Below are 25,247 nucleotides of genomic sequence, written 5' to 3'. Positions count from 1 at the left end.
TGACTCTGCCAAAAACTGAAGTCTGAGGCAGGATGGATACTTATAAAGGAAGCCCAGCAAAACGTCACCAGCCAAGCCAAATAGGGAGCATCTCCGGAAAGCCAGACGCACCAAACTTCTCAGAAAAGTAAATGGGGGGGTGGAGGTAGGAGAGGAGTATGAGGCCTAATGTGGGGGCGTAAATCTTACCCCCAGAGACTCGCGTTTTCTTGGAGCTTATCCCTCAGCCAGCTTTGGGAGGTCTGCATTTGGACTTATTCCTCAAATGCTTGTCCCCACCAAGCCTCCATTCTCTTAAACTCCCATATTCTCCTGGTATAAATCAGGATAGGCTAAGCTCTGCCACAATAACAAATTAAACCTGAAATTTCAATGGCTTAGCACATGTCTGTAGCTTGCTCACACAACGTCTGAGTGACCTAGTGGCTCTTTCATCCATCTAGTCCCTTCAGAATCCAGTTTGGTTTATCTTGTGACACTATTCTCCCATCGGTTTCCATGGGAGGCAATGGAGTGAACATGGCAGGCGACCTACAGTTCTGAAATGCCTCAGCCTGGAATTCCCACAATTCATTGGCTAAAAGTAGTCACATGGCCTTGCCTAATCCTCAAAGGGGCTGGGAAATGTAGTCTTCCCAGTTGCCTAGGAAGAAGTAATGTCCTTGAGACATTAAAATGGTTGACGGGGAGTTTAGTGCATTAAGTTATTCAAGATATCAGACATGTCCCTATTCAGAATTACACACAGTCCCTGGTGGAAGAAGAACATCAGGACAGTAACCTGGCTAATGGTGCTCATCCTGAAGGTTCCCTGGCAGCCTGTGGTCCTCAAGCAACAGAAGGTCTGGGGACAGCAGAGGCTGGGGATGCGGGTGCGGGGAAGTAGAATAGGGAGCAAAAAGCCAGTCGCAATCCTGGGTTAGCCTAGAATTCTGGAAATTGAGTGGTTGGCCAACCAATTATCATCAAGAATGAGACAGTGTAATGGATCTGAAAGGTGTCATGAAAGGTCATTCTTGTGTCAACTAATAAAGAACAGAGGGCTTCCCTGGTGGCGCTGTGGTTGAGAGTCCGCCTGCCGATGCAGGGGACACAGGTTCGTGCCCCGGTCCGGGAAGATCCCACATGTCGTGGAGAGGCTGGGCCCATGAGCCATGGCCGCTGGGCCTGCGTGTCCGGAGCCTGTGCTCCGCAACGGGAGAGGCCACAACAGTGAGAGGCCCGCGTACCGCAAAAAAAAATAAAATAAATAAAGAAAGAAAGAACAGAATCACAGCAAGTACAGTCCTAAATATTCCTGAAGTTCATTCATTCTTCTTCCATTCATTAATTCAGCCAATAAATTGTTATTGGTGCCTACTGATCCAAGCACTGAAGATACAGTAATGAACAAGAAAGACAAGATCCTTGCCATCCTAGGGTTTTCATTTTACCTGGAAGTGCGGGAGGTGATGTCAAGAAGAAGAGGGGGGGCACTTCCCTGGTGGTGCAGTGGTTGAGGGTCCACCTGCCAATGCAGGGGACACAGGTTCGTGCCCCGGTCTGGGAAGATCCCACATGCCACGGAGCAGCTGGGCCCGTGAGCCATGGCCACTGAGCCTGCGCGTCCGGAGCCTGTGCTCCACAACGGGAGAGGCCACAGCAGTGAGAGACCCGCGTAACGCAAAAAAAAAAAAGAAGAGGGGAGTTGTAGGGGGCTGGTGTATCACAGAAAGACGTCACCCTCCCAGAGGCAGTGGCCCAAAGTTAAACTTTCACTCTATGATTTCAGGCTTGCTAGGACAGCCCATCCACAAGCAAATCAAAACCCTTCCCAGATTAGCCCTTTGCTGCTTTGCCTTGGCAGGAAGGAAGTCCTTCCTTGTGGCACCCAGCAACTCTGAGGCGGCCATACTACAAATACATGTCTTTTAAGGAAGTGTGAACAGTGAACTGTGCATGTGTCTGAGTTGGTGCTAAGTCTTTCTTTTTTTCCTAAAAAACCACAGAAACGCCCTTTTTAAATCTCTAACACAACTTCCTACACTCACCGAGTCTTTTCTTCTAGAGATGCTACAACTTTCTAACTATTAACCTTGGAGGCTTTAATCCTGTGCTTATTTATAGCTTAACTACTTCTGAGAGGCCTTAAGCATCTTGCAGATGAAAAGCCAGCACCGGATAAGCCATTGACCACTCCGCCTCAAGTGCCCACCTAAGAGATTTGGCAGAAGGGGCTGGGTTTTCTTGGCTGGAAAGAGCAAGGATCCCAGCCCACGATGCTCCCCGGAAGATCCTGAGCACCAAACACAGGGCTCGTTATCTGTCCCATGAAACGCATTCAATGAAAGCCAAAGGAAGGCTCAGAGAACCACCTAAAGGGACAGTTTGGCCCAGGTATTCCTAGAAGTCAGCCACCCCAACTCCTGCCTCGATGGCTGAGCAGGGACCTGGGCAAGCCTCTGGGGCAGTTTATGTTTAACGGAGAAAAGCTCTTACTGACACAAACTAGACTCCTGAGAGAAAGACCAAACATGGTTCCCTGAGGAAGAAGTCTCTGAGTGAGGCCCTGCCAGAGTTTCCTTGGAGCCTAACACACCCAGTGACTCTGAACACTTGTTAGCTACCATCTTCACCACCACACAGCCAAGGAGGTGAGTCTCTGCCTCCTCCAAACAGCAGCCCTTTATCACCTCTGCTGCCCAGACCTCAGCTCAATGTCCACTCCTGGGGCCACCAGAGCTCTGTCCAACCAAGGGCAGGGCCCTGGAGGCACTGCTGGAGGTGCCTTCCTTGCCACAAACCTCTGGTGCAAAGCAAGGGTGGCCACTTGTGTCTGCCCCTGAGTAGAGGAGGTCACCACCCCCAGGTCCCTGCACAAAGTCTCCACGTCTTGAGGCAGAGGACAGGGAGCATATGAGGGGTCCACAAAAACAATACACAGCCCCAAACTCACCCCAGCTAAAGCCACTAAGGGCCAGACCCCGCTCCCTCAGAAACCTACAGGGGTCTCTCCAAAGGATTATCCACAGTCAATTGTCCTTATGTAGTTTACTCTCCTTGCTGTGCTTGGCAAAGTCTGGGCCAGTCTAACAAATGTGGGGTTGCAGGATGTGACTCACAGAGAAGTAATTCCTAAGAAACAACTCTGTTTGGCTAAGTTGACCCCAGAGGCATCCTGTATCCAGTCAATTCCTTTCTTTGGAGTTTCTGCTAACATTTCCTCACATGTTGCACTGGTTAGCTAGGACTCTCTGAACAAACTGCGTCATTTAAACAACAGAAACATACTGTCTCACAGTTCTGGAAGCTGGAAGTCCAGAATCAAGGTGTTAGTCGTGTCAGGCTCCCTCTGAAGGTATAAGAGGAGGATCTGTTCTAGGCCTCTCTCCTAGCTTCTGGTGTTTTCTTGGCTTGTGACAGCATGACTCCAATATTTACATGGCGTTTTCCCTTGTGTGTCTCTCTGTGTCTTAAGTTCCTCTTTTTATAAGGACACAGTCATACTGGATTAGTGCCCACCCCAATGATCTCAACTTGATCAACTGCAAAGACCCTATTTCCAGATAAGTTCTCGGTCACAGGTCCTGGAGATTAGTATTTCAGTGTAAGAATTTAAGGACACACACACACACAAAAAGAATTTGAGGACAAAGTCTACTCATAAAGCATATCAATCTCAGCTCCACTCTCTTTTGAATAGTTAATATGGGGCTTCCCTGGTGGCGCAGTGGTTAAGAATCCGCTTGCCAATGCAGGGGACACGGGTTCGAGCCCTGGTCCGGGGAGATCCTACATGCCGCGGAGCAACTAAGCCCACGCGCCACAACTACTGAGCCTGCGCTCTAGAGCCCATGAGCCACACAACTACTGAAGCCCACATGCCTAGAGCCTGTGCTCTGTAACAAGAGAAGCCACCGCAATGAGAAGCCCGCGCATCTCAACGAAGAGTAGACCCCACTCGCCACAACTAGAGAAAGGCTGTGTGAAGCAACAAAGAACCAATGCAGCCAAAACATAACTAAGTTAAGTAAATAACTTTTTAAAAAGAGAGTTAATATGCATATGGTAAAAATTTCTAACAGTACAAAGGAATGAATCTCCCTCCCATTCCTGTTCCCCAATCACCCTCTCTAAAAGTAATCACTGAGGCCAGTGTCTTGAATCTCTTTCCAAGGATAGTCTCTGCATGTAAAAACAGACAGATAGATACACAGACAGACAGATAATAGATAAGTAGGTAGATAGATAGATAGATAGATAAATAGAAAGGAGCAGAGATATCGTCTCCACTTTTTTTGGTTTTGTTTTTGTTTTGCTCCTTTGGCCTTTAAGCAGTCAAATAAAAACCTTTCCATAAATAAATACCGAAGCTAGACATTACAATGTAATGTAAAACAATCAAGGAATAAAAAGCCAAGTCTTGGCAAACAGAGATAACTTCCATTGTTTTTGAAGTAAATGCAGGCTGAGACTTTCTATCCACAAGGTTAAATCAATGACTAAGGCAAATCATAGAAAAGGAAAAGGGAAATTTCTGACAGCAAGAAGGGACAAAATGAAGGTTTCCTAGGACTTTCCAGTGAGAAAGCAGGTTGGATACAGAAGCCCCTTGGAGGCATCCCAGAGGTGACCCCACTGCCCCTAATCCAAAGATGTCCTGGGACCTCTGCTCTGGGCTCAGCCTGACTTGGGCAGATCCCAAGGAGAAATCCAGGCAGAAGTCTACAGTTGAAGATTTCATACAATCCTACAAAGATTCAGGTTCATTTCTCCAAGATCTCAGATAAGCCTCCCCTTCCAAACACCCAGATGGTTTGGTTTTCCCAGAAACCTCCTAAGCCAATTTTTTTTCCAAAACACAGATTATAACTCATTATGCTTCACGTCATCATGGACATAAATCTTAGCAGGCCTCATGCACCGCTCTGCAGCTTGTTCATCTCCATTCCTCCAGGCATCAGTCCACACGGTGCATCCAGGGCTGCTCCATGCTTCCTAACAGCTGCACATAAACCAGGACAAGCACGTGCACTAGCCCCCTTGGAGGGGCCGCTTCTGTAATGACAGCTCTGCTAGTGTCAAGCACCGCCTACATTCCCCCCCAGGTGACTCCGACATGCAGGCGGGGCTGGGAGCCATTGACTGAATTCAGTCAGGGTCAGAGCTCTAAGAACCTCAAGAGATGAATACTGACCACATTCAACTCTTTCAAATATGAAATGTCTTCCGAGAGCTGCAGAGAGTTACTGGCTGAGTCCTCCGACCCTGACTGACAATTCTCCGCACCACAGTTTTCAGCATCTGACTCATATCCTCCCAAGGAAGGATGTGGGCTATCAGAGTGTTGGCGGATGGGGCCAGCATGCTCCTGAAACAGTACCGTTCTACGGTTTTTCCACACAAACATAAGCCGTTCTGAGGACTCAACTAACTAGAAACCTCCATTTAAAACATTATTTCAAAAGGAATCCACATTCTGCCTTCTCCAGTCCAGCTTTGGGAATGCACCAGGAAGCTCCAAGAATTCCTCTCTAGGGCTTCCCTGGTGGCGCAGTGGTTGAGAGTCTGCCTGCCGATGCAGGGGACACGGGTTCGTGCCCCGGTCCGGGAAGATCCCACATGCCGTGGAGCGGCTGGGCCCGTGAGCCATGGCCGCTGAGCCTGCGCGTCCGGAGCCTGTGCTCCGCAAAGGGAACAGTGAGAGGCCCACATACTGCAAGAAATAAATAAATAAATAAAAACAAAAAAATTAATTCCTCTCTAATGCCTCCTACATGGTTTCCATCCTGCCAAGCTACTGTGCTGACGTAGCAACAACCAATTCTCTTAAAGGAAAACTGCTGGGTAACAGACACCTTCACACAGGTCCTTGTCACTCACTGTCAATCTGTTAACAGCACCTGAGGGCAAAGCAAGATGCATTAGAGCAGAGAGGATGAGAGGTGGAGGTGGTGGAATATTAGAACTCTGAGCGCCTGGAGGGGACAACAAAGGGATCAGCAGGATGTATTTACAATAATAGTAATTGCAATAATGATAATAATAGCAGCAGCAATCCCTCCCCAACCCTGCAGTCAGCCGTCCTCCTCCAGGAGGTGGAACTGCATTTGGGGAGGAAGATGGGGCCCCTGCCCTGAGGCATAGCTGTTGGCAGGGGGACAGGACAAAAGGGTCTATTATGGCAACAGGTCACAGAGGGCAGTAAAGGATAACCACGAACACTCAGTGGGAGCTCAGGCCCAGGTGAAGACCCCAGAGAGAAACCATCACGGTCACTTCCTCACCCCAGAACTATAGTTTGGTCCTCCACATTAAAAAAAAAAAAAAAAAAAGGTGACGCCAAGAGCCTCCAAGACCTTAGAGCAAACCAGGCTACTTCCCTTGAAACCTGTAAAGATTTCTGTCCTCAACCATGCAAGACAGCAGCTTTGCCTAAAGCTTTGCCGCCAGCCATTCTTGCTATCTTCAGGGTGTCCCCCTTGGGCTCATAGGAAGACTTCTGACCTGTTGGGAAAAACTCATTTATCTCTTGAGGGCACCAGGGGAGGGTCCCAGCAGAATCCAGGGCATCCGAGCTGGGGATACAGTAGATAGGCCTGTGTCCACAGCAGAGGACAAGCAGAGCCCAGTGGAAGCCTCTGCAAGGAGATGGGCTCAGCGCGCTTCTGAATGGGTCCTGCAAAACCTCTGTTGTTCTCCAAGCCTCACCTAGAAAATGCATTGTATTTAGAAGGACTCACAGAAGCCACCAGTGGGGGACTTGCCTCCTTGGAGAGGTTCCCGGTGGTCTCCAGAGTGTGCCAAGCTCTACTTTTTGAACACCTGTTACCCCAAGTCAGGGGCTCTGCTCTGTTGTGAGACATTTTTAACTATTAGAAAGTCCTTCCTTCTTTTTGAGCTCCCTGTCTCGCCATGATTGCCATGTACTTATTTTTGTATGTATCAATACAGTGTGTGTTTCCACACATGCATAATTTGTTAGCAGCCATGAAAAGAGAAAACGTACGTGTCCCACTTCTAGGAATCACTCCTATAGAAATACAAGCACAAGTGTGTAATAAATAGGCTAGTGTTGCCAACGAATTTAAGGTTCTTTCTTCATCGTGAAAGAATTTGAAGACGAAGTGAGAGGTAAGAATCAGACTTATGTAGAGAGAAATACACTCCACAGACAGAGTGTACACTATCTCAGAAGGCGAGAGGCCTTGGAAGAAACACACTCCAAAGACAGAGTGTGGGTCATAGAAAGGCAAGAAGCAAGAGGCCTCGAAATATGGGGTGGTTCGTTTTTATGGGCTGGGTAATTTCATAGGCTAATGAGTGGGAGGATTATTCCAACTATTTGGGGGAAGGGGTGGGGATTTCCAGGAATTGGGCCACGGCCCACTTTTTAGCCTTTTATGCTGGGCCTCAAAACGGTCATGGCTCCTGTGGGTGTGTCATTTAGCATATGCTAATGTATGACAATGAGCATATAATGAGACTCAAGGTCCACTGGAAGTCGAATCTTCCGCCATCTTGGACCCAGTTGGTTCTCACTAGTTTTCATCATGTCCTATGGCTATGTCACTCTTTTAAAGGTTGTGCCCTGCCCCTCTCCCTCTTGTTTCATTAGTGCACAAGGATGTTCCCTGGGGAACTGTAACAGAGCTCTCCCTGACACTGGGACTGTTCAATCAAAATTGGAATGACCCAAGAGGGAGAAGATATGGAGATATATGTATATGTATAGCTGATTCACTTTGTTATAAAGCAGAAACTAACACCCCACTGTAAAGCAATTAGACTCCAATAAAGATGTTAAAAAAAAAAATTGGAATGACCCTTCCTCTTCGTAAAAACACCAAATGGCGTATGACGCCGGTGCTGCGGGAGGGCCCAGAGGCCCCTGGGGGCCCTGGATATGGGAGGCCCGGGTGACTTCCACGGAAGCTTTGGCAGCGGCGTCTGGGGTCAGGGTCACAGCCATGGAGGCAAGGCTGAGGACTAGGGGTGGCTCCCCATCACCAAGCTGGGCCACCTGGTTAAGGACCTGAAGATCAAGTCCCTGGAGGAGAGCTATCTCTTCCCTCTGCCCATCAAGGAATCTGAGATCACTGACTTTTTCCTAGGAACATCCCTCAAGCAGGAGGTTTTCAAGATTATGCCTGTGCAAAAGCAGACCTGTGCTGGCCAGCAGACCAGGTTCAAGGCATTTGTCACCATTGGGGATTACAACGGACATGTTGGTTTGGGTGTCAAGAGCTCTAAGCAGATAGACACTGCCATCCATGGGGCCATGATTCTGGCCAAGCTCTCCATCATGGCCGTGTGGCGAGGCTACTGGGGGAACAAGATCAACAAGCCCCATACTGTAACTTGCAAGGTGACTGGCCGCTGTGGCTGTGTGCTGGTGCACCTCATCCCTGCCCCCAGGGTCAGTGGCATCGTCTCAGCCCCTGTGCCCAAGATGCTACTGATGATGGCTGGAATTGACGACTGCTACACCTCTGCCAGGGGCTGCACTGCCACCCTGGGCAACTTTGCCAAGGCCACTTTTGATGCCATTTCCAAGAGCTACAGTTATCTCACTCCTGACCTCTGGAAAGAGACAGTGCTCACCAACTCTCCGTATCAGGAATTCACTGACCATCTTGTAAAGACCCACACCAGAGTTTCCGTGCAGAGGGCTCAGGCTCCAGCTGTAGCCACCACAGAGTTTTATATGAGAAAAATAAAGTGAATGAAGCCGTAAAAAAAAACTGGAATGACCACATAGAGAGGATTCTTGCCCCCAACAGGGCGGGAGATTGGATGTGATGACCTCAGACAGTCATCTACTTATGAGTCCTTGCGTTGCTCCATCCCAGCAAGCGAGGGAAGCAGACGCCCTGGTCTCACTTTCTGTCCTCTCGGCCTCCCTTGTTTCTCCCCCCTCAGCACAGGCCATGAGGCTCCAAGGAGCCTTCCCTGTCTGTTAATTAATGGCCCTCACCCAGACCACTGTGTCAGGTGCATTTCCACCACTGGGGGAAAAGCTCCACAAAACCATCCTCTTATTTCAGACTCTTTTCTCCTGCTAGGTGTTCCAGAAGTGCCAAATCACTGTGCTCCCTCCTCCCCCAACCCTCTACCCAAACCACAGCCCCTGAAGACACAGCCCTACATAGGATGTGATTCTGCCTGTCCCCTCCCTCCCCAGGCCATGCCAGTTACACCTGGGTGGACATCTGACTCAGTGGTATAGCACTGGGTGAACCACGAGATTTACACCCAAAGAGTACGTCTACCCCACAGAATAGACTCAAAAAATCATCCATGGGGCTTCCCTGGTGGTGCAGTGGTTGGGAGTCTGCCTGCCGATGCAGGGGACACGGGTTTGTGCCCCGGTCCAGGAGGATCCCACATGCCTCGGAGCGGCTGGGCCCGTGAGCCATGGCTGCTGAGCCTGCGCATCCGGAGCCTGTGCTCCGCAACGGGAGAGGCCGCAACAGTGAGAGGCCCGCGTACCACAAAAAAAAAAAAAAATCATCCACAAGCAGAAAATACTCATCTCCAGGCCAAAAAGCAGTTGTTTTGTTTCAAGTCTCTGCATCTGCATTGGTTGAGATTGTATGAGGGGTAAGAGACAGCAAGAAAGGAAGAACTAGTGGAAATTATTGCAATTATGATAAAACTCCAATTAGCATGAAGTTTCTAACAGTGCAAAGACTTAAAGGGACTTACTTTTCCCCTTCGAAAGCACAGCTCGATAGACAGATTTCTGCTTTCACTTTAGTGTTTGTCTTTTATCATACTGTCTTTTAGGAAAAAAATGATCGGTCCACCCAAAACCATGTCCTGTCAGTTGAATACTCTTCCGCTTCCATCCAATGTCACGTACTCACCCCATCTGCACTGTCTTCTGAGAAGCTGTGCTCACTGGAAGAAGTAACAAGCTTATGACCTGACAGTTTAAGTCCGTGTTCAGATGCCACCCTTCCTCCCCGCTCTCCCCGCCATGTCTCCCTTTCCACTCTCCCCTTGCCTCCCCACATCCCCTCTTCTCTCTCCCTTTCTTTCTGGGCTTGTGCAAAGAATCCACTAAGCTCCCTGTCCAACACGTGCAGCAGACTTCTTTCTCCTTCCCGAGGCTTCTTCAGCTGTGGGGAGACCCAGGTCCCAGTTGGGGCATTGTTGCGGGAGCCCACAGGCTGAAGGGGCGGGCGAGGGGGCTGGGGTCCGGCAGATGCCGTTTTTGTCGAAGATAAAGCCCCCCCCCCCAATCGAGCCTCTCCACTTTCCAGCACTTTCATCGCCCTCCGATCAAAGGGCTGCTCTGAATATGAAAGGCACCGCCCATTATGCGGCTCCCGTCAGCCCCAGCTCACCCCGCCCCCAGCCGCCCAGCTCTCAGACAAAGCCCCTGGCAGCTGTTCCGGCGCAGCCCTCACCTTCTGGGGCGTTGGGGTGTTGCGTCTTCTTTCTTTCTTAGTCCACTTTTGAGAGCCATTCGGTCCCTTGAAGTATAGTTGGGGAGCAAAGGGGAAGATCTCTCTCATCCTCAGAACATTCCGCCCGCATAATTTTTCAAGACACCTTGAGGATTTCTGGTCCTTGCCTCTCCCACCTCACCTGGGTATCCAGGCAGTCAGGACGCCCCCCTCAAGCTCATTTATTTCCCCCTTTCCCAGCCACTCTTAAAAATCGCTTCTCGGGCTTTCCTGGTGGCGCAGTGGTTAAGAGTCCGCCTGCCGATGCAGGGGACACGGGTTCGTGCCCCGGTCCGGGAGGATCCCACATGCCGTGGAGCGGCTGGGCCCGTGAGCCATGGCCGCTGAGCCTGCGCGTCCGGAGCCTGTGCTCCGCAGCGGGAGAGGCCACAACAGTGAGAGGCCCGCGTACCAAAAAAGAAAAAAAAAAAAAAAATCGCTTCTCCTTCTTTACCTGAAAGGGGACTATGCCCTTGGAAGAGTCTAGACCGACCCCTCATGGCAAGCTCCTTTTGTGTCATGTTAATAGATGGTGCCAGACTTGGGAGCTAAAGCTTCCACACACATCTCTGAACATGAGGTCTGCTTTTCAGGGGGAGAAAGGTGCTTCTCAAAACTGGGACCTGAGTTCTTCTCAGACAAAGGATTCAAGCATAAGGACCAGAGAAACTGATTTTCAGGGATGTTCCGACCTGAAGAAGTGTCATTTTGTAAATGACGACAATTCCTGAATACCAGGAGAGGACAGGGAGGGAACCTGGAAGAACGCACCAGGCAGACTGGGCCTCTTCTTCTGCAATCCCTGCCACCGCCTTCCTGCACACCCTCCCAGCCCTCTCCTCCCTTGGTCAGGTTCCCCGACCACCTTCCCCTTCCACCCAGCCCACATCCTGCCCTGACTTCATGGCTGACTGAGCACATCCATCTCCTGTTATGGATGTGGACTGAACTGTGCCCCCCCAACCCCAATTCACAGGCTGAAGCTCTAACCCTCACTATGACTGTATTTGGAGATGGTAATTAAGGTTAAATGAGGTTGGGCTTCCCTGGTGGCACAGTGGATAAGAATCTGCCTGCCAATTCAGGGGACACAGGTTCGATCCCTGGTGCAGGAAGATCCCACATGCCGCGGAGCAGCTGAGCTTGTGAGCCACAACTACTGAGCCTGCGCTCTAGAGCCTGCGAGCCACAACTACTGAGCCCACATGCCACAACTACTGAAGCCCGCGTGCCTAGAGCCCATGCTCCACAACAAGAGAAGCCACTGCAATAAGAAGCCCACACACCGCAACAAAGAGTAGCCCCCGCTCGCCACAACTAGAGAAAGCCCGCACGCATCAACGAAGACCCAACACAGCCAAAACTAACTAAATAAATAAATAAAAATTTTAAATATATATATATATATGTGGTCTTTAAAAAAAAAAAAAAAGGTTAAATGAGGTCATTTGTGTGGGGCCCTGATCCAATGGGACTGGTGAGCTCCCTCTCTCTGTGCAGAGAAAAGGCCATGTGAGGACACAGCAAGAAGGGAGCCATCTGCAAACTGAGGAGAGAGGCTTCATCAGAAACCAACCCAGCCAGCACTTTGATTTTGTATTGTGAGCCTCCAGAACTGTGAGGAAATCAATTTCTGTTGTTTAAACCACACAGTCTGTAGTAGCCTGTGATGGCAGCCCAAGCAGACTAGCACACCTCCTTCCCCCAAATCCCACACCATGCTGGGGTAATGATAAGAATTAACACCAATCTCTCCATCTCCAAGGCCCAGTGAAAGTTACGACCTCTGCTAAGCGCTTCAGGACTGTCTCAGTCCCTTCCTAGAAATTTCCATTCTTTTCATTTCTACTGCCCTGAAAGGTAATTTTCCTTTAAATTGTTTAAAGGAAAACAAGATAGACAAGACCAACAAGACAGACAAGCCCCAGGAGGAATAAGCTATGAAGAATGATATGAAGAATGAAATGAAAAGCACAATAAAGCTAACTTCACACACTTAACCACATCTGGACTGGTTACTGGGCCTAAATAGGCATAAGTGGTAAGCAGCTCACAAAATGGCTACACACTGTATTTGCTTCTGCCATAAAGAATGTCGCTCGCCATCTGGCTCTACAAGGATTGAGTCACTTGCCACTGCAGTCACTGACCTTCAACACACCCCGAAAGGAGTTCCAGGTGGAGATCAGAAATGAGGTACCCTGTGCTCTGGGAAAACTGGCAGAACAGGCCTTCAGACAGATATTTTTAGGAGAAATGTTTTATGAACCTGGATTCTAGCATCTTCCCATACTTAGAAAAGTGCTAAAATCATTAACAGAGACATCTGTTCCTTGTGACTAGCATCAACCTTCTTACCAAGATGTGTGCCTGGTTGCACATACCCCCTTCGTCTAATCACATATAGACTGACTGCCCCACTTACCTCTTGGAAGCAGTTCCTCAGAGTTATCTGAGAGGCTGCCTCCTGGGCTATAGTCCTCAGTAACTCCCCAAATAAAAGTGAAACACATCTCTCACAAGTGTTTTTATTTCAGCCAACAGATTTAACCACCACAAAGGGACCCAGAGCAGACTTCTCTCCTTCACCTGAACTCTATAAGGATCCAGAGCCTTGGTACCAGCAGGGTCCTTTGTGCCCATCCACCTCCTCAGCAGGTCCAAACGAATTTAAGTAAGCCTCTCCTGGTTCTTGGATCTCCTGATAATTGGTTGATGATCCTGAGCTCTATTTTGGTGATATATAACAGGTACCTAGCCCACCAGTTGAAAGACACTGGGAAAAAAGGTGGCCTCCCCCCAGCTGAAAGATACTGGGGGAGCCCAGTTGAAAGACACTGGGATTTGCTCAATTGAAAGACACTGGGCAGTCTGGACTGGGTGACTAGGTGGGCAGGCCTAAAGTCATTCCTAAACAAGGGGCATCAGAAATCAGCCTCCAGCTAACACTCCAGCCAGGTGTATGTACTTAGTGAAACTTATACTTACAAGTTAGTTATTTAATTGGGTATTAAAGGAAATATCACAATGAAAATGGCCCAAATGGGGCTCTTTTCTTGCATACGCAGTTAACTTAGAGAAAGCTAGCTTGACAAAACATCTGCTCAGAATTCTGACCCTAAGGGAACAAGTCCTTCTAGGAAAAAAATTGTATTTCTTTCCCTGTGCACAGGAATTCTTATCTTATCAGACCATCTCCAATTCCTGAGACTGAGAAAAGAAAAAAACACTGTATGTCACAGCAGTAGCCAAGTTTCCTTGCCAACTGCATTATAATCAGGTGTTTAAACTATGCCTTTCAAAGAATTTTCTCATTTATAGACAGTTATGGTTTTACTTTGGTGCTTTTGCAAAAAATCCTTCATCTTCAAGAAGATTCATAGAAAGAACTTTTTGACAAGAACAGATTTCTGATAAATTTTGGATCATACCACTGAACTGGGTAAGAAATTAAAGAATCCTAATGGAAAGCCTGACGGCTTCATAAAACTGTTAGCAAAAAAGATTAGTTACATAGGAATGAGTGAACTGGTGAATATCATCATAATTTTTAGTTTTTGTCTGAAATATTACTGACTTTTTTTTTTTTTTTTTTTTTTTTTTGCGGTACGCGGGCCTCTCACTGTTGTGGCCTCTCCCGTCGCGGAGCACAGGCTCCGGACGCACAGGCTCAGCGGCCATGGCTCACGGGCCCAGCCGCTCGGCGGCATGTGGGATCTTCCCGGAGCAGGGCACGAACCCGCGTCCCCTGCATCGGCAGGCTGACTCTCAACCACTGCGCCACCAGGGAAGCCCTATTACTTACTTTTAATCTGTGTTTTCCAGATACAAGGAAACCTTTCCCCTCAAGCTAATTATGACTTACAGCCACGTGGTAAATTATACCTTTGTAAGCAGAATTGAAACATTTATCTTTTCTCTCTACCTGATCCCTCCAGAAATTGGGAAACTTATGTTCCCAGCAGCCTTATCAGATGAATAAGAAAGGTCACCTCCTGACAGGTGCAGGAATCTCAAGATATTCTGGGGACCTCAGGAACACAGGAATTCACCCAAATCTATAGATATCACAGGCAGAATCTGTGGCAAGACCTTGGTGTGGCTTTCCTGGTCTTGGGAGGCCTTTTAAAAACTCAATCTGAGGTTCCTTATGAAAAGCTCCAGCCCAGCCAATTTAAAAGAGTCTATGTGATCCATTAACCAGTCTTATTTTGCAAACAAATTAGTCTTAATTTGGCTGTATGTGGTAGAAATTTGGGTAATTTTAGAGAGAAAAAGATGTTTCAGTGAATGTTAAATGCTAGTTTTGTTCACTGAGGTCTGTATTTACTGCTTATACTCACTTCCCAGAGAGTTCCTTGTGGTTATATTACATTACTGTTACATTTAAATGAATTATTAAAAGGACATTCCGGGCCTCCCTGGTGGCGCAAGTGGTTGAGAGTCCGCCTGCCGATGCAGGGGATACGGGTTCGTGCCCCGGTCTGGGAGGATCCCATATGCCGCGGAGCGGCTGGGCCCGTGAGCCATGGCCGCTGGGCCTGCGCGTCCGGAGCCTGTGCTCCGCAACGGGAGAGGCCACAACAGTGAGAGGCCCACATACCGCAAAAAGAAAAAAAAAAAAAAAAAAAAAGTACATTCCAAGTCTGTTTCTGAAGCTTATCTCAGTATTCTATCCTTGGATGAAGACCAGGTGCCCCATGAGCTGCAACCAGAAGATGATGCATACAGGAAAAGGCATCATTTAAAGAACCATCTCCAACCTAGATGGAAGGACCCTTATCGGGTACTCTTAACTAGCTCATGTGAAGTGAAACTGAAGGGAATTGACTCTTGGATTCATATTTCCCACTTAGGAAGGGCCCCTGCACTGGACTGGTCTATTGAGAGGACTGCTGACCTCAAAATCACCTTAAAACAATGTTCAAACAGAGGAGAAAACTATACCCACAGCAGGACAAGAAGACAACATCAGAAGTAGACAGCTATCTCGAGATGCCAGACCTGACCCACATGATTATTTACAGTGTTTTCTTAATTTCTTGGACTTTTGAATAAATCAGTGTTTTTCTATCATGGTCACAAATCCCAGGCAGATTTTTAAAATTAATACAAGTGTTGGGTTTATGGTCAAGTACCTACATCCGGTACTTCTGGGTTACCTTGATGTATTTTTCTTCTCCAAGGCTCTAACTGGATGGCCCTTAGGAAATTTATTCTAGAAGAAAGAGAGGCTGTAGGTGCATTTGGGCCATTATTGACTTCACTCCATGGGAATCATACTTGTTCTGACCGTGACCATAAATATGAATTTTCTTTAAAAGTTACTCAATCTCAATCAGAGCAACGAGCTAAATTTCAGTCAAAGAATATAACCTCCTGGGGCTTCCCTGGTGGCGCAGTGGTTGAGGGTCCGCCTGCCGATGCAGGGGACGTGGGTTCGTGCCCCGGTCCGGGAAGATCCCACATGCCACGGAGCGGCTGGGCCCGTGAGCCATGGCCGCTGAGCCTGCGCGTCCGGAGCCTGTGCTCCACAATGGGAGAGGCCACAACAGTGAGAGGCCCGCATACCGCAAAAAAAAAAAAAAAAAAAAAAAAAAAGAGCCACTACAAGGCAGCAAAAGAACAACTGCCCAGTGGGGATACGGCAACAGATGCTCTTAATTGAGGAGAAAAAGGAGTCTTTGGCAACCTGAGGTAACTCCCAGAGGCCATACAAGGACAGGGACCAGAATGGTGACCAAGAATAGAGACCAATGGTTCTCAAGCTTGAGTGTGCATCGAATCACCTGGAAGGACTGGTTAGACCAAACATTGCCAAGTCCCAGCCCACAGTTTCTAGTTCAGGAAGTCTGGAGTGTGGCCCAAAATTGTGCATTCCTAACAATTCCAAGGTGATGCTGATGCTGCCGGTCCAGCACACACTTTGAGAACATTCTGCATCAGAAGTAGGAAATTGGTGTCCTAATGACCGATCCAGCTCACAGCTAAATCTTATTAGTACTACACAATGGGTTTGCTTTTTTTTAGGTACTTACCAACATTTAAAAACCAGGGCATTTCCCAGAAAAACCCAGACTTCTGACTTCTCTTTTTAAAAATAATAGAAAAGTCTGGAAATTGGAAGAAGGTGGTCAAAAAGAACAAACTTCCAGTTATAAGATAAACAAGTACTTAGAGATGTAACAGGCAACATGATGACTGCAGTGATTTCTGTGTGCTATAGATGAAAGTCTGTAAGAGAGTCAATCCTAAGAGTTCTCATCACAAGGGAAACAAACATTTTTTTCTTTGTCCTTTTTTTTTGTTATCTATAGGAGATGATGGATGTTAACTAAACTTATCGTGGTAATCATTTCACAATCTATCATTAAACTGTACCTTAAATTTATAAGGTGATGTATATCAATTATATCTCACTAAAATGGGAAAAAAGAATAAATTATATAATATACTTCCAAATTATGAATTTTAAAAATGGGAAGGTCTGGTCACACTGGGTGCACATTTCTACATGGCCAGCAATCGACTAGGACCAAGCAGCTGCTGTCCTCTTCACTTGGCATATTCACCCCACAAATGCCACAATTCATGTCACTCCCCACTCCCAACACAGGTCAGTTTCATGCATGCCTGTTGCCTTCCCAGCCCCTGTGATCCATGATCTACATAAGCACCTTTAATAACCATATGGGATTCAACAACCTGGAGAGACCATAATTTAACCAGTTCCCAGTGGCTGGGCCCATAGTTTGCATCAATCACACTGCAATTAATAACAACCAGCATACATCTGTCACTTGCTCAATCATTTCATGGGATAAATTCATAGAAGTTGGATTGCTGGGTCAATTTGATACACAGTACCCCTGCAAAAAGGTTAAAGATACCATTTAAAATCAATTATAACACAAAATGAGAAAAATCAGCTAGCTAGATGACACGCTTTTTTTCTCCCCCCCCCTTACCCCACACCATGCAGCATGTGGGATCTTAGTTCCCCTACCAGGGATCAAACCCGCACCCCCTGCATTAGAAGCACAGAGTCTTAACCACTGGACCGCCAGGGAAGTTCTTAGATGACACTCTTTTCTAGTCGGTCATTTTAAATTAACCAGTGGTAGTTCTTACATCTCCTTCCATTTTGGCTCCACCCTAAGCCCTCTAATACCATAAATATTAACATCCAGTTAAACTTGCCATTTTATTCCATAACTTCTGCTACCTAAAGTTCTGTGACAACATCCTTTAGTGACAGCCTCAAAAACCGCTTTGCTACAAGAGAATCAGCCACACTGCAGGTGCCTACAGTGTACTCGGCACTGCTAGAACCCCCCTCACCCCTCCCCATGGCACACACAGGTTTTCACCATGAGGTGGATACCTACAGTGAGACACCTTTGAAATGATGCCAAACTCTGCAACTTTGCCCTGGGTCCTTATTATGGGCTGAATCGTGTCCCCCCAAAATTCATGCTGAAGCCCTAACCCCCAGTACCTCAGAATGTGACTGTATTTGGAGAAGGGTCTTTAAAGAGGTAAGTTAAAATGAGGTCACTAGGGTGGGCTCTAATTCAATATGACTGGTGTCCTTATAAGAACAAGAAAGTAGACGCACCCCAATGTTCATTGCAGCACTGTTTACAATAGTCAAGACATGGAAGCAACCTAAATGGCCATCGATAGATGAATGGATAAAGAAGATGTGGTACATATATACAATGGAATATTACTCAGCCATTAAAAAGAATGAAATAATGCCATTTGCAGCAACATGGGTGGACCTAGAGATTATCATACTAAGTGAAGGAAGTCAGACAGAGAAAGACAAATATCACATAATATTGCTTATATGTGGAATCTAAAGAAAATGATACAAATGAACTTATTTACAAAACAGGAACAAGGGCTTCCCTGGTGGCGCAGTGGTTGAGAGTCCGCCTGCCGGTGCAGGGGACACGGGTTCGTGCCCCGGTCCGGGAGGATCCCACATGCCGTGGAGCGGCTGGGCCCGTGAGCCATGGCCGCTGAGCCTGCGCGTCCGGAGCCTGTGCTCCGCCACGGGAGAGGCCACAACAGTGAGAGGCCCGCGTACCGCAAAAAAAAAAGAAAAAGGGAAGGGCCTCAAGGAAGAGTGTGGGGAGGGAGGATGTCACAGAAGCATCAGGAGGGAGAGAGGAAAACAGAGATGCTGTAATGCCCATGGTGTGACATGATACAACATCCACCTCCAGGGTCCAGGACAGCCCCCCTGCTCCATCCCTAGGCCACAGAGCACCTCCACCTGCAGAGTCCTCACCTGGCTCCTTGCAGCGTCCCAGGTAACAGCTGCCCCAGTCGCACCCGGATACTTCCTCTTCCCCTTCCCCCTTTCCAACAAGCCAGGCAGACCCTGCCTCAACTAATCCTGCTGGGCAGGTGGATTCTTTGGAGGAGAGACAGACAGCTCTCCTCCCCCTCCTAAAGAGACACGCTGGGTGTTATTCCTAAAGTCTAGCGCGTCCGCGGAGCTGATGCACCAAGAGCTGGCTGCCGGGGTTTCAAAGGAGCTCGCAGGGACATGGGGCCAAAATGCGGCTGCAGCATCCCTTGAAGTGCTTCTCTTATGACCCCAAAGGCAGCCAAGCAGGGTCAGATCCAGCTGAGGTCAGAACCCCAGCAGCACATGTGGGATCCATGCATGTGTACAAAAAGACCTATCTTTTTAAAGTTTGCTTTAGACTTTAGAGGGGCCACCCAGAGCCAGGGAAAGGCAGGATCAACAACTGCTTTGTCTTTGAATCCCAAAAATGAGAAACAGCGCGCCCAGCCCATGCTGAGTGCTTAAGAAATGTGTCCAAATAAAGACTAGCAGTAAAAGGAAAGATGACTCCGGAGCCGGCCTGTGCCCAGGTGGAAACACAGAGCTGAGTCTGCGGCGTCTGAACATCACAGCCAGCCATAGGGACACAGTTCATTCAATTTTCCATTTCTGGTCAAAAAATAAGAAATTAAGGGGATGGCCAAGGTGAAGACATGCTGTGGAAGACCCCGCCGGGGAAGCTAGTGGCCCAGCCCAGGCCTTCAATTTCTGAAGACTGTGCCCACCTACAGTGCCTGGGTTGATGCTCTAGGTGAAAGCAGGGACAGGTTAATTCAAGGACGAGATGTCACAGCTCCTGGGGCATTTACAGTAACTGCAGCACTTTGCCCTGCTCTGTATAAGAACACAAAAATATTATATGGCAATGTTGGGAAAGACTGTTAAAAAGCAAAAGAATGCAGTACAAGCAAAAAGATTGGATTTAATGACAATTTTAAGATGTCGGTCTATAGCTACACAGCGGTCATAAACGCTGTAATCCACTTTTGTAAGTAATCAGCACACATTCATGTTGTATCCCAGTTTAGCCAAGGTATCCACAAGTTCACTGGTTTCCCGTTGCTCTTTCCAAGCTCTGCCCACTGAAATCAGACTTTCACACGTCCTACCTGGCTGACACATTAGCCAACAACCACTAGTGAGCACCTCCCACGTGCCAGACACCTCGTTAGGAGCTGGGGTACAAGGACCAAGAGACCATAGCCCAGCTTTGGAGGAGTCTGCACCTTTGAGAGAGGCAGTCTTCAGGTCTCCTGCAGAGGCTGCCACGGGGACACTGAGAGGACAGCAGAGGGTCATCTCTGGACTTAGGAGGGCTTCACAGAGGACATAAGCCAAATCAGCGGTCGGCCAGAGGGACAGTACGGGGAGGGTTCCCAGCAGAGGGGACAGTGGGTGCCTACACTGAGCTCACATGCCTCCTTCACTAGGCTAGGAAGGATGTTCTTTTTTCTTTTTCTTTTTTTTTTTTTTTTTTTTTTGGCTTCCCCAACCAGGGATTGAACCCAGGCGCTCGGCAGGGAAAGCGCAGAGTCTTAACCACTGGAACATCAGAGAATTCTCGGGACGATGTTCTTGTTCACAAGCAAATCTGCCCATATTTTAGGAAGCAGTTCCCTTTCAGAGATTTCACGTATTTTTTTCCAGGTCTTTATTTTAAACCAAACCTATCAAGGAAAGGTAAAATGTCAAGATCTCTATCTTTTTTAATTAAAGTATAATTGATTTACAATGTTGTGTTAGTTTTAGGCATACAGCGAAGTGATTTAGTTACACATACATATCTATCTATTCTTCTTTAGATTCTTTTCCATTATAGATTATTACAAGATATTGAATATAGTTCCCTGTGCTATACAGTAGGTCCTTGCTGTTTATTTTATATACAGTAATGTATATCTGCTTATCCCAAGACCCCAATTTATCCCCTCCCTCCTTCCCCCTTTGGGAACTGTAAATTTGTTTTCTATGTCTGTGAGTCTGTTTCTGTTTTGTAAATAATTTCATTTGTATCAAGATCTCCATCTTCAAGCACATTCCATCTCAGTTATGGAAAATGTGGTCAATCTCAAAGATATGATCGCTTGCTTTTATTGGAATTTATGACTAAGGAGCAGCAGGAACTCCCTCAGCAAATCTGACTGTAAATCTGGGCAGGTGGCAGCACTCAGAGGCAGAAATAGATTAGAAAACGGGAGACCAGGGGGCCAGGCCAGCCCTGCACAGTCTCACTGAGACCCCAGGCCGTCCACCAGGGTCATTCCAACAGGAAACTGTCCCCCACGGCTTCTGCTCGCTGACCCGCCCTCACTTTTGCCATGGCCTCTGGGAACAGAGACTTGCCAGCCTCACAGGGTTGCTCTTAAAATCCAACACACTGATGGGAGAAGATGCAGAGAGCCCTGCAAAGTACAAAACAAGGCACCGTGCGGTATTCCCGCAGTCAGCCTCCCCTGGGCCTGGCAGGTCCACCTCCTTCTCAAAGGATCTGACCCTCCTTCCTCAGGAAGTTTTCGTAGTCTGGCCAGCACCTCCCAACCTCCCACTCCTCCGACCTTCACCAACAATAGCCAAGGACTGAGAGATGGGGTATCCTTCTAGGAATTCACACTGCCTCGCCAGCCAGACCACAATTTCCTGGGGGCAGGGGCTGCCTCCCCGAATCCACCCTGCCCTGGACCTTTCCAGTGCTCCACCCTAGGACCAGTTGTTTCTTCTATTAAGTGACTGACCCACCTAAAGAGAACTTGCTCCAAAGAAGAAAGATCCCCGTCTTCCCCAACACCCCAAAACTGTGACTCAGGAAAAGGACTTTTTCATAAGACCTGCAAGTATGTCCCCTGGACGAAACCACTGTTTAAGGCTTCACTTTGTGGGGAAAAAAAGGGGGTTGCTTTTCAGCCGAAAGAGTGAGTTATTAGGGTCCTGGGGTAAAGAGGGCAGGAGCCGGTAGCGACACCTACTGCTGGACCGTACAGTAGAAGAGTGACAGCTGACAGGGCAAATATGAAATATGTTAGTGCCATCTATTGGCAAAAATAAACAATAACAAAGGAATGATTCTTTGCTGACATCAAGAGCACTGTTGTGTTTGCACAGGACTTACACATCCAACTAACTGCCTCTTAGGATACTGGAAGTCCGGAGATGAGTCCTTACACGTGGAAAGCAGAGGGCAACCCCAGACCTGTTGGCTGCATTCATATTAGCTCTCAGATCCCAAGACTCAGACCGCAAACCCAAGTATGACAGGGTCCCAAGGACAGACCCCAATGCCAAGGGGACTGGGGCTGTCTCAAATTCCCACCCCAGCCCACCCTGACATCCAGTCCCTCGTTGGAGCAGCAGGCAGGAGAATCCTGTGGTCGGACAGTCGTTCCAGTCAGCTCCTCAGAGGAAGCCAGACAGTGCACCATGTCTGGATGCCTGGTGGTGCATGACCGTGGAAATGGGATTTAGAAAGATCACTTCTCTAAGGAACCCGAAATCTTTAATGGGAACCCACCTATGCAGAAGGGGAGGGAAGTGAGGTGAGACCCATGGCTGAGCTCATGTGCTTTCTTCACATAGGGAATGGCAATGCTGCCAGAAGTATCAAGCAGGCATGAACTTTGGATGAAAAAAATCAGGAGTCATAACTTGACTCCATCCTGCAGGCTAAGGGTGGTGTCTGCCCTGAGATGGCAAGATGAAATCCATGGACAGGAAGTAGGCATTCTTTCCCTGATGCCAAATCAAAATAACCACGGGGAACAATTAGTTCTCAGATAGTAGAGAAGAGGCGAAGGGGAAGAGAGAAGGGAGAAAAATAATGGAATCATGAGGGATCTAGAACAGAGAGAGATTTTCTGTTCCCTTTCCAGGCAGAGTTACAGACTCCTTCAATCCCTTACCCCCATAAAAGCTTACTGATCATCTACTATGTGCCAACACTGCACTAAGTCCTAGGAAAACAGTGATGAGTCCTGTCCTTGAGAAGCTAGTTAGCTGTATTATAAAGACTTCAGGTTCAGGAGTTCCCTGGCAGTCCAGTGGTTAAGACTCCACGCTTCCACTGCAGGGGGTACGGGTTCGATCCCCAGTGAGTGAACTAAGATCCCACATGTGGCATGGCGCAGCCAAAAAAAAAAAAAAAGACTTCAGGTTCTAGGGAGCAACAACCAGATTACACCTTATCTTTTTATGTAGCACCAAACTCAATAGGAATTCAATGGGTGTGTTGACTAAATGAATATAGGAATGGGTGGCTAGGAGGGCAACGCTTGATGAGCTTACACCCTGGTCCTCGAAGTTTAGGACCAGCTGGGCAGGGATGGTTTAATACTGAGAAATCTACAGATAGAGGTCAAACAAAGAAAGTCATAAGATTAAGACATCACTGAAAGTTGCTAAGAGAGTAAATCTTAAAAGTTCCCATCACAAGAAAAAAAATTAGTAACTATGGATGGTCATGGATGTTAACTAGACTTATTGTGATGGTCATTTCTCAATACATGCAAATATCAAATCATTATGTTGTACATCTGAAACTAGTATGATATTATATGTCAATTATATCTCAATTTTTTAATAAAACATCACGACAGATCACAACAGAAGCAAGAGAAAAGATCTTGATGAAACTCAACAACTGTTTCTGATAAAAGTCCCAGCAAAACAGAAATTCAAGTATGTTTCATTCATATCATAAATACTAATCAACTAGCAGCACCATGTTTAATGGTAAACTATCAAAGTCTTTCTCATTCAAGTTAGGGAAAGGAAGGATGCCTGATCTTCCCACTACTATTTAATGCTGTTTTAGGCATACTAGCCAACATATTAGGGCAAGAAAAAGAAATGAGACAAACTGTGAAAAGATGGACACAAAATAGTTATTTATCAATGACATGTCTGAACACTAAGAAGACAAGAGAATCAACTAGCATTGTTAGCATACAAGATTTCAATTAAGTGGTTAAATTAATATATAAAAATTAGTAACCAGCTGGAAAATATGAGAAAAGAGTCTTTACACCAACAAAGTTTATATTAAAAACAATGAATAAACTTATGAATTGAGCAAAATCTAGATCAAGAACACTACAAACTAAAAAAGAGGACTAAACTGAATGAAAAGGATAACATGCTCCTGGATTACAGAACTTAATGTGAGGAAAAGTCTAGTTCTTCCCAAATTGATCTAGAAATTAACAAAATCTCAATCAAAATGGTTTTAAGAATCATAAAGGAAAGCAACATCATTATCCATTTTTTAATATAGCATAAAGTGAATGAATGTCATATTGACACAGAAATAGGCAAACAGAAAAATGAAACAAAATGGAAAGTCCAGAAACAGAGAGAGAGAGTGTGTGTGTGTGGGGGGGGAGTGTAATGGTGATATGCTAAAAACAAAGACCATCTAAATCAATGGAGAGAAGCTGACCCAGTCCAGTTCCACCAGAAGGGGCAGCCATAACCATTTGGAGTCCCCAGAGACGGGCCCTGACTTGGCATGTGGACAGAAAAAAAAAAAAAAAAAAAGGAAGAAGAACTACAGAAAGGATTGCAACAGAACAAGGAGGAAGGAACCAACCACCCCTCAAATGAGCAGAAGACAGGGGCCCTAGGGAATTAGTTAGGTTTCGTCTTTTATCAAAATGAGTACAAATGATCTTGCTTACCGAGAAGGGAGACTCCATCAACCACTACCCCAAAACCTGGATGGAATACTACAATTCTACACAGCAATGAGAATGGTCCATGGACAACTCTACACAGCAACATGAGTGAATCACAAAGGTAATGCTGAGCAAAAGAAGCCAAGCACCAAAGAAGCATCTGGATGACTGCATTTATGTGACGTTCTAGAAATGTCAAACTAAGTTATGCTCAAAGATTTTCAGGACAGTGCCGATCCTCGGGGTGGGGATGGGGGTAGGACTGAAGGGCTTCTGGGGAGCTGGAGCTGTTGTGTTTCCTGCCCTGGGTATGGGGCACATGGCCTGTGTTTGTGAAAAGTCATCAGGTGCAATTTTCTATAGAGTTATGCTGCGATGAAAACTTTACACTAACTTTCTGGGGTGATGGAAATGTTCAACGTCTTGATCTGGTAGTGGGTATATGCATATCTGAGCTGACACTTAGGTTGTGAGGTGAGTAGGGGAGGGATGGACTGGGAGTTTGGGGTTAGTAGATGCAAACAATTACATACAGAATGGACGGACAACAAGGGCCTACTGTATAGCACAGGGAACTATTTTCAATGTCCTGGGATAAACCATAATGGAAAAGAATAAAAAACTATGTGTATATGTATACCTGAGTCACTTTGCTGTACAGCAGAAATTAACACATTGTAAATCAACTATACTTCAATTAAAAAAAGGTTTTATAAGAAATTTAGTTTGTAAATATTAAATACCTATATGATCCTTAAGAATGTCATGAAATCAACATGACACCCTAGT

The 25,247-nt window shown here is 46.9% G+C and overlaps 1 protein-coding gene and 1 pseudogene across 8 annotated transcripts in view; one reads left to right on the top strand and one right to left on the bottom strand.

Annotated features, from left to right (window-relative positions):
- The window catches only part of TRABD2A (TraB domain containing 2A), a 57,122-nt gene that overhangs the window by 18,305 nt on the left and 13,570 nt on the right, over window positions 1-25,247 (bottom strand). The window lies entirely within an intron of this gene.
- On the top strand, window positions 7,830-8,704 carry LOC132502110 (small ribosomal subunit protein uS5-like; annotated as a pseudogene).

Source organism: Mesoplodon densirostris, chromosome 14 (assembly GCF_025265405.1).
Source record: "Mesoplodon densirostris isolate mMesDen1 chromosome 14, mMesDen1 primary haplotype, whole genome shotgun sequence".
In the NCBI taxonomy this organism is placed as follows: Eukaryota; Metazoa; Chordata; class Mammalia; order Artiodactyla; family Ziphiidae; genus Mesoplodon; species Mesoplodon densirostris.
This window is presented reverse-complemented; position numbering and strand designations above follow the sequence as displayed.